Raw genomic sequence first — 9178 nt, 5'->3', positions numbered from 1 at the left:
CCGACAGCGGGGAAGACGCACTGTTCGCTGTGTGACCACACACACACACACACACACACACACCTTCTTGTACAGCCAAAATGGACCGTTGGTGAATGAAATTAAATTATGTTGCGATTCTTTTAATCATGATTGAAATAAAATATATATATTTATCAACATCACTTGTCCTTTTGGTGTCCGTGTGTAACTTTTCTCCTCCAGAATGATTTGAAGTCAGACCATTTCTGCATATACAGTGTATATATATATATATATATATATATATATATATATATACACACACACATATACAGTATATATATATGTGTATGTAAATAAATCTAACTTTTTTTTTCCATACAAAATTTCACTCACACACACACACACACACACACACACACACACACACACACACACACACACACACATTTATACATACACACACACGTATATGTGTGTGTGTGTGTGTGTCTTGTTTCCAGCCGTTTCTAATCCCCCATTCAATTTTCACAAGCGGTTGCTAAGGTTACAAATTACCTTTGGTGCAGGTAAGTGGTTTCTTTTTTGACACCGGATGCCCTAATCGCTTTTTTTTCTTTTTGTTTGTTTGTTTCCACGGAACACGTTTTTCATGGAGGATTAGCGCAACGACCGATTCACTTGTTCTCTGAATATTCCGCCGCACGTCGCGTATCACCTGAGACCAAATGCGTTCATGAAAAGAAAGAGCTTCAATGGAATCCGCGTTGTCTTCCGTCGACGTGCTCAAGACGGCGGGCGTCAAAACGCTCCCCGCTCATCCTTCCCGGCGTTTTGCCGCTTTGACAATTTGGAATGAAAGCGGATGAAGCCGAGTCCAAATCGACCAGGCTGGCGATGCTCAGAAGATTCACCACGAGAACTTCAACGCAAAAAAAGGTCCACGCAAGCATGCACACAAAATCATCTCCAAAACAAGTTGGTGCTGGAAACTCATTTTCATTTTGGCTCTGACAGTGACAGACTTGTATTCTCTTCAACTCGCTTCTGTGTCGTTATCGGAGCCGTCACAATAAGTCTCTCTCTCTCATAAAGTCAACATGACTACATTTGAAACAAATCACAAAAGCCCATTTCAGAAATGAATTGACAAAGATCGGTGGTTATTTTTTGTTCGTTTTATAAATGTACAATCTGGTTTCAGTTGTTTTTTTTTTTTAAAGCACTCTCACTGTTATTTTGTGAACTGAAATGTTTTTTTAGTTGTAGTTTTTTATTTTCTTTTATTTTTTGAGTACAATTCATCCTTAAGTGTTGGCGTGTGGTCCCAGTGGCCCTTGTCCGTCCCATCCAAAATCAGTCATCATCAGTTGCAGTTTTGCATAAAATGGCATCAGTCTGGAACTTGGGTCTTCAACGGGACAGTTGATTTGAATCGGGACCGTCAAATCGGTGCCGTTGTCCAATCCAGCTTCTTTCATCGACGGCAGCCGGCTAAAGTAAAACCTCTCGAGCACTTTGAAACCGTCATTCATGCCTTCGTCACATCACGGCCGGATGGCTGTAACGCGCTTGACTTTGGAGTCAGCCCATCCTCCGTCTCCAGTTGGTCCAAAACGCCGCCGCTCGCCTTTTGACTGCGACTCGTAAGATGGAGCAAATCTCTCCTCCTTTGGCATCCCTTCATTTCCAAAAGAGCTCCTCCGCACCTGCTCGCTGGCGACCGGACACCACTCCGGGTCCCGAGAACTAAGGTCAGAGGGGAGGGAGCCTTTTCCCAAGGCCGCTCCCTCTCTTTGGAATGAACGTCGGGCAAGCCGACTTTTGTGTTCGCAAGGCGCTAACATCCGGAAAGTGACAACCAACATCAGAATGTTTGCGTGACAGGCCATTGTGGCCGTAAATATCGGATGGCATACTCCTCCTTCCTTCCTGAGCGGGGAAGGAGAAAAGGCAAGGATTATGTCGTCGTTGGCAGCTCGTGTGTTTTTGCGAAAACGTCTCAGGTGGCTCGATTGCTCAAGCATGCGGAAATGAGCCGGCCTTCGTCTTAGTTCTATCCAGGTGCGTCGCAAACTCCGCCTCCTCCTTCCTGCAATCAGCGTGTGGCCGGGGAGAGGCTGTTCAAGTGGCGGCAAATGGCTTCCGCGCTGACATTTGCTGACATTCAAGCAAGTGCATTTATCGGCGTGGCACACTTCACCTTGGTGAATGAAGTCCATTTGTAATGCGGCGATGGCAGCGGCGCTCTCCCTACCTGGCCTAAGTGGAGGCCGTGTGAACGGGGGGGGGCGGGGGTGGGCTGGATACTCGACTTTGGCGGGGACTCTCAAATGTCACGGCGGAGAAAACGGGGAGGGGGAAAGAAAAATCGGCCAATCTTTAATGGGCTAAGTGTATCCTTTTCCAGCGGCGACTTGTCAGCTAATGGTAAATGTGCGGCTCCCTCCTCAAAGGCCGCGCCTCCGACGACCTCGCGAAACAATGTGAGGCGTGGAAGACAAAAGGCCGCGTCTCACATCGGAGCGCTCTCCTGGAGCAGGCCGAGAACGTCGAGCCCCGCTCATTATCGTCATTGGCAACATGACACCTTTTATGAGTGGTGCGAATTTCATGGAAGCGAAGCCGTTCTCGACACCATGGCGGCACATCCCGTTGACTCGCCGCGCCGTGACACACCGCGTGGCATTTTTACATGCCATTCACTCAGTCTCAATCCAAACTGAGTGAAGCGTCTTGAAGCCACTTTCAAAAAAAAAAAAAAAAAAAAGATCCCAAAACTCAGGGGCGGAGGCCTTTGTCTTGATTCTCGTCAGCGCCTTTGCGGCGGCCATTTGCGCGAGCTTATTAAGGTCCAGCGTTGCGTCCCCTCCCCGTGTTTATGCGAGCGCCTGCCCTCCCGCTGGCCCGAAGCGACGGCTCTCGCCTTTTAGCATAACAAGCGTGTACCTCGCCGTCCGGGGGCCGCGGTCATTATACAGCACCCCGCGGTCCGCGCATTCCCGAGCGCCTCCCGGGCGTCCCGCAGGGCGCTGTTGTCGGAAGTGTTTTCATTTTGCGCACCACTGTGATTTGCATGGCTTCTTTTTAAATAGTTTTTAAAAGCCAGGGCCTCCTCCTGCATTAAACGGCGCCCCGGTCGAACGATTAAGTCGAGGGACGCGGCCGGACCGAGCGCCGCTGTTGTGCTTTTTCAATTCCGTGGCAACGGGATGGCGGCGAGCCGCGCGGACATGCCGCCTCGGCCCCCGTGGCGGCGTTGCATCACATTTCCTCGGCCTTATTGCTTTTGTGATTACTCCGTCCCCCTCTTGTCCGGCTCTCAAAGTAAATTAATTGCAGCTCCGTTGATCTCGAACCAATTACCGTTCCGTCGACTTCTTCTGAGACGGCGGTGGCGGCCGCTGCCGACGTCCTTGAAGCAGCGTGCAAGCATCTTATCGGCGTGATCCTTCCAGAAGTGAGGCCCCCCGCTCCGCTTATAATAAGCAATTACACAAAGTGGCTGCTTCTCTTATTTGAAGAAGACATCCTTTAGCAGATCAAGGGACTTGTTTTATGCAAAGTCTGCCCTTTTTGCGTCACGTTGAAAATTTGGATTGGCTTTGTTGTTTCCATGGCCTAAAAATGCCCATACTTGTCAATCAATATGTTCAAAAAACAACAACAAAAAACCTTGAATGTTGTTTTTGTCACATGGTGTTTGTTGTCTTTGGTGTGGACCTGTTGTGGACAGTTCTCAGCGTTTTGGCCACGACAGTCGTCCAAGGGGAAGACTCTTCGCTTGGTGGTTGCGCCTTCTCGGCAGTACGCGTGAGCCGGCCCGATTTTGACTGGGAGGAATTTGACTGTGGCCGCTGGACAGCCCCGAGGCGCTTGTGTTTTGCGTGCCCGTCATGGGGAGCATTTTTCACAGTCCTGTTTTGTTCAGCGGAGTTGTCGGCGCTGTTGGACAGTTTGCATTGGTGCGGCTGGATGGTTGGCAAACATACCTTGCAGATGCTTTGGAGGGTGCAATGGCATACAGTGTTAGTGTATTTCCTTTATTCACCTTTTGTCACAGTTGGATGCCATCAGACACACACACACACACACACACACACACACACACACACACACACGTGTCCTAGATTAAAACATCGAAAAGCACTACGTGGTCAGGCTGCCTGGGGAATGTTTGGCCTGTGCTCTGATGCATCGCGACACCCCAGAGAGACACACACACACAAACACACACACACACACACACACACACACACACACACACACACACACACACACACACACACAGTCTCACTCTTTTCCGTGGAGACGACTCGCTGACGCCCCCCGTGTTGCACGGTAAGAGACCCCCATGCCTTCGAGACCCGTGGCCCCCCCTTTGGCGTTGCCCTGCTTGGGTGTCAGAAAACAGCAACCGCCATTTTTCTCAAACGATCCCAAAGGTTGTCGCCTGCGCTCGAGTCTTTGTTTGACGAAGCGCGTTCCTCCCGAATGCTTATCGGTCACGATGCGGAGCACCATGAAAAGACACACGAGGAAAGAAATGAACATCAGCAGGAGGAGATTGTCGAGCTATTTCCATTGACACTTTCAATTGGTTAATAATGTGCAACCCCCCTCCCCCCCATGATCGTTTCAACTTGTGGGGAAAAAAAAAATGAAATTGACCATATTTGGACATACGTTTCCACCCGACAGCGACGATGTGCTAAAACAAACCATATTGGAAATGGGAGCTGGAGACGGCTTGCTCGCTGCACTTTGAAGGGCCAAATGTCACTCAAACGGCATTCCGCGCACGTGTCGTGGCCTCCGCTTTCTGACGCTCACGTTGCGCCGCAGCCGATCAAGTACGGAAATTGCGGATGAAATTTACGGTCGGATTCTGCAAAAAGGTCAAGTCCGTCAATCACTTCTCCTTCTGTCACTTCCACTTGCGCTTAACATTTTGCCTGCAGGGATGTAATGTTATTCCCGAGCCGAGCATGGCTGTTGCTCACACTTTGTGCGTGCTCTGAACACTCGCAGCTATTTGCGCGCGTGCGCGCGCACGGGTGCATAAGTGGTTTGGGTTTGCTAGCTGCTGCCTGTCTGACAGCAGAAGTTCACACGTCCGGACACGACCGCCTCGTGTCGACGCCGTATGTTGTGAAAAAATAAAATATGACCGGAAGTGATTAGGGTTTGCTCAGATTTAGGGTTGCGGTTAGGACTCAGGCTTAAGGTTAGGGTTGGGTTGAGTTAGGGTGAGGGTTGCCTTAGGTTAGGGTGAGGGTTCGGATTAGCGTTCGGGTTGGGGAAGGTTGAGGGTTGGTTAGGGTGAGGGTTCGAGTAAGGGTTAGGGTAGGGTAAGGGTTGGGTAAGGCTTAGGGTTGCTTAGGGTAAGGGTTTGGGTTAGTTGGGTAAGGGTTAGGATTAGGGTTAGGGTTCGGTAAGGGTGATGGTTGGGTTAGGGTTGGGTAAGGGTTAGGATTGGTTAGGGTTTGGGGTTAGCGTAAAGTTTAGGATTGGGTTAGAGGAAGGGTTAGGGTTAGGGTAAGGATTACCATTCCGGTTAGGGTTGGTGAGGGCAAGGTTTTCCTTCGCATGTACGTCTGATTTTCATGGTGCCCTTCATTGGATTCCAAAGCAACAAAAAGGTGTGTTCTAATCTTTGCAAGAATGTCAGGTGTGTGTGTGTGAGAGATGGAGAGCGAGAGAGGGAGCGAGCGTTGATTACACCCTCCTCCTCGACGCACAGAGGCGACATTTCTCAAGTGCGTGTAATTACAGTGAGCAGCAAGCCTCCTAAGCATCCTGTCAATCTGAATCAGATCGGGAGACGCACGCCTCCACCAAACACAAAGTTGTGCTGAGAGTGTGCGCTTTCAACCGTGCGCAATCATCACAGGGGGCGAGTACGCTTGACGTCAACGTGAGGATTTGGACGCAGAGGCGACTTCGTTGCACGTCTGCGCGGAGCCGACTGGCGTCTCGCTCTCGACCCGTCGTGCACAATGGCCAGGTTTGGGTTTCGCACGCTCAAGAACGTACAATCAGGCGCTAAACAAGAGGCGAGGGAGGCCAATTACCCCTTTGAGCTCATGTCGCTCAATTTTGCTGGGAAAGGAGGATCCAGGCCCAAGGCCAACGCTGTCAAGACGTCCGTGGAAACGGCGGAGAGGCGTGTTGTCGCACCTCACCTGTCAGACCGATCCGGCTCACCTCCGCCAACATCGAAGCGGTCACATGCCGCGGACGTGCGGCAACGGCAGGCGCTCGCACGATGACATTTACACGGCGGCGACTTGCGCCTTGGCTCACGAGCTTGAGATGAGAGATGTATTGATTTATTTGTGATGTCAAGCGATCGCCGTTTTCCGCCAAGGGTCAAAACAGGAAGTCAAATGACCGAGAGTCAAACGTTTGTGCCAGTGGCTCTCCTCGAAGTTTGGCTGCAGACATGAGCAGTAAATAAAACCAAAATACGTTTTCGGAGCATCGAAAGGCCTTTTTAAAAAAATGAAGCCGTGTAAATGCTACTAAAACATGGCTGGGGTGTATTCGAAAGCATTTTTTTTGTTTTTGTTTATTCCTGTCCTATGTTAGCGCAAGAACGCTAAACATTTGGAAAGTTTTGCGGTAAAACGCGGGCAAAGAGTTTTGTCTTTTGGTCGTATTGAACTCGTCGGCTTGCGAACAACAGTTGGACTTTGGCGGAAAACCGGCTTCAAAACAAATTACCCACGCTGTCGGCTTTGTTTTGGGGGGGGGGGCGGCTTCAGTCTCCCGCTGTTCGCCGACCCTTCGGGAGAAGAAGAAAAAGACCAAGCGGCGGCAAATGACATTGTCAATTCAAATCCCGCCACTAATGCATCTCATTGAGTCCGCGTCGCCTTGGCGCTCGCTCGCTCGCTGATCGCGGCAGGCCGGGCCGGGCCGGACCGGGCGCCGGCGATGAAGCCCGCACGCAAGACGTGAAACATTTCATCTTTCCCGCACTGCCGGACGGGTGCGCGCGTCCGCAGTGCGTGAAGGCAGCTCGCGCCCCGGCGCCAATTCCGACGTGAACGGAAGCAATCGTCGCGATGCCCTCGCACGAACACGCGGGGCTCAATCAAGGCATAAATAAAGCCGGTAGCCTGCTGCCCTCCTCCGCCTCGTCCTCCACTTCTCTTGAGGTTCCTCATCCTCCAAACTTTTGGAAACTCAATTATCTGGACAAAGCAGCTTTAAGGAGTGGCTGCCACTTACTCCTGAAGAGAACAACTTATTTGAAATTCATTATTGTGTGGAGGGCGGTGGCAGCGGCGGAGGAGGAGGAGGAGGGGGAGGGGGAGGGGGAGGGCCCCCCCCCCCATGTGCAGCATTTCTTGTTCCTCTCTCTCTTTGGCGCACACTGTTGTCTCCTCACGTAAAAAAAAAAAAAAAAAAAAAAACACCTGACTGGACCAATCCCAACTCTCGTCTGCATACAAGTCCGCCTACCGTCATGCAATTTTAACCAGCTCGGGGCCATATCTCTCACACACACACACACACACACACACACACACACACACACACACACACACACACACAGACAGACAGACAGACAGACGGTCACACGGTACACTTGATTGGGCCGCCTTATTTATTTATCGGATGCAAATGAGACACAGAGATGTTCCACATCTCGCCGCTGCTTCCACACGCATGAATATGGATGCGGCGAGGTTAGCGAGGAGGCCAACATGGACACCTCCGCATCCAGTCCGGCGTAGTCTTCTTGCTGGTTCTATATTGGTCATCAACATCGAAACGAGGGAGATGTTTTGGGTGTCTTGGAATCAAGGTTCTTATATTTTGATGAAAACGAACGTAAGAGCTACAAATGAAGAAAACATCTGCACGAACAAAATCAAATCAAATGAAAATGCTTTTAACTCGATTGCCAAAATGTGAAATGTTTACAAAAAGCCTATCACGTACTTGACGTTTTGGTGTTTTTCAAATTCAAATTCCAAAAATAAACAAGTATCAAGGTTATGGGAATGATTTCCAAATGATAAATCACCATCAGATGGCAGGAATGGCTTTGATCAGATCTTGGTCTGTACATCGTGTGTGTGTGTGTGTGTGTGTGTGTGTGTGTGTTTGGCTCTACAGTACGGCGATCCCACGTGGCGAGGCGACGTGCGAAAACAGTGTGGTGGGGAGAACATGGACAAAGTTCAACGCTCATGAAAAGTTGACGCATCGGTGAGGTGTTTTTCTTGCAATGCACTGTTATTGGGCAATCTGTTTTGTGTTGTTGAGGTTGTTAGTAGGAAAGCACTCTTTAGGTATTGGAGGTACCACAAACGCAAAAGAAAAAAAAAAACGGCATCAAAGTGAAAGTTCCGCTTGAAAAGGATCGGTTCACAAAAAGCTCTTTTTCTCTGAATTTGTCTCGGAAACGAGTTTTTTCAAGAAACTTAGCAATGTTCAACTGGAATGGTAAAAGGTCAAATGTACTTTTTTTTTTCTCGTGAAGAAAGAAGAGGAGGGTTCAGGCTCTTTTTTTCGGTAGCTTCCGTGCTTCGACACCTCCACAATTCAATTCTCTGAACAAATGATTCAAAACGGTCAAAAACGGCTGGCAGCGGTCCTCCCACTTTGAGAGAAAACGGTTGGCATGAAATGAGTCAAAACTCAACGGATGACGCCAGCCTTCGTATTGTCTCCCGAACGGCCGTTCTGTACGGAACGTGAAAACAAATAAGATGTGTTTTTGCATTCGGTGGCCACGAAAACAACAACAACAACAAAACAACCGCGGAGCCTCTCAACTCCAAGTGTCCTCTAATCCTGGCAAACATTTTGCATGTGTACATTTTTTTTTTTTTTTACTTTGTGCTGCGGAGGGAATAATCTGAGGCTGAATGGACGCAAATCCTCTGCAGCTCGCTTGCTTCAGCCTGCTCAGAAACGGCACGGAAAGCCCTTCCAGAAAAGTTGGGACTGTTTGCGCGGCAGATTAATGCCTCAAAGATTACGACGGCGCGGTGTTTGTGCGGGGCGCATGACTTTCAGAACAACAGCGGCAGAGCATAAGTAGCGTCGCTTTGAACTCGGCGGCATGCTTGGGGGGGGGCCACGCAAAAACACACAGTAAATTATGTGATCAATGTTGACTTTTTCAAGAGTTGCGTGTAATCCCCCTCGCCCCCTCCCCGCCAATTCTGTCGGTCGCCCGCTCAATGGAAGAAGAGGG

General features: G+C 49.8%; 2 long non-coding RNA genes across 2 annotated transcripts in view; one reads left to right on the top strand and one right to left on the bottom strand.

Annotated features, from left to right (window-relative positions):
* Positions 1–9178, top strand: part of LOC109510085 (uncharacterized) — a 43771-nt gene that overhangs the window by 20047 nt on the left and 14546 nt on the right. The gene's annotated exons all lie outside the window — the stretch shown is intronic.
* The window catches only part of LOC109510086 (uncharacterized), a 17584-nt gene continuing 12049 nt past the window's right edge, over positions 3644–9178 (bottom strand). The window contains exon 5 of the long non-coding RNA XR_002167062.1: positions 3644–4012. This is a non-coding gene — a long non-coding RNA (uncharacterized LOC109510086). The remainder of the gene's footprint in view (positions 4013–9178) is intronic.

The sequence above is a fragment of the Hippocampus comes genome, unplaced genomic scaffold (genome assembly GCF_001891065.2).
Source record: "Hippocampus comes isolate QL1 unplaced genomic scaffold, H_comes_QL1_v1.1 scaffold39, whole genome shotgun sequence".
In the NCBI taxonomy this organism is placed as follows: domain Eukaryota; kingdom Metazoa; phylum Chordata; class Actinopteri; order Syngnathiformes; family Syngnathidae; genus Hippocampus; species Hippocampus comes.
Note: the sequence above shows the minus strand (reverse complement) of the source record. Positions and strands in the feature narration are given on the sequence as shown.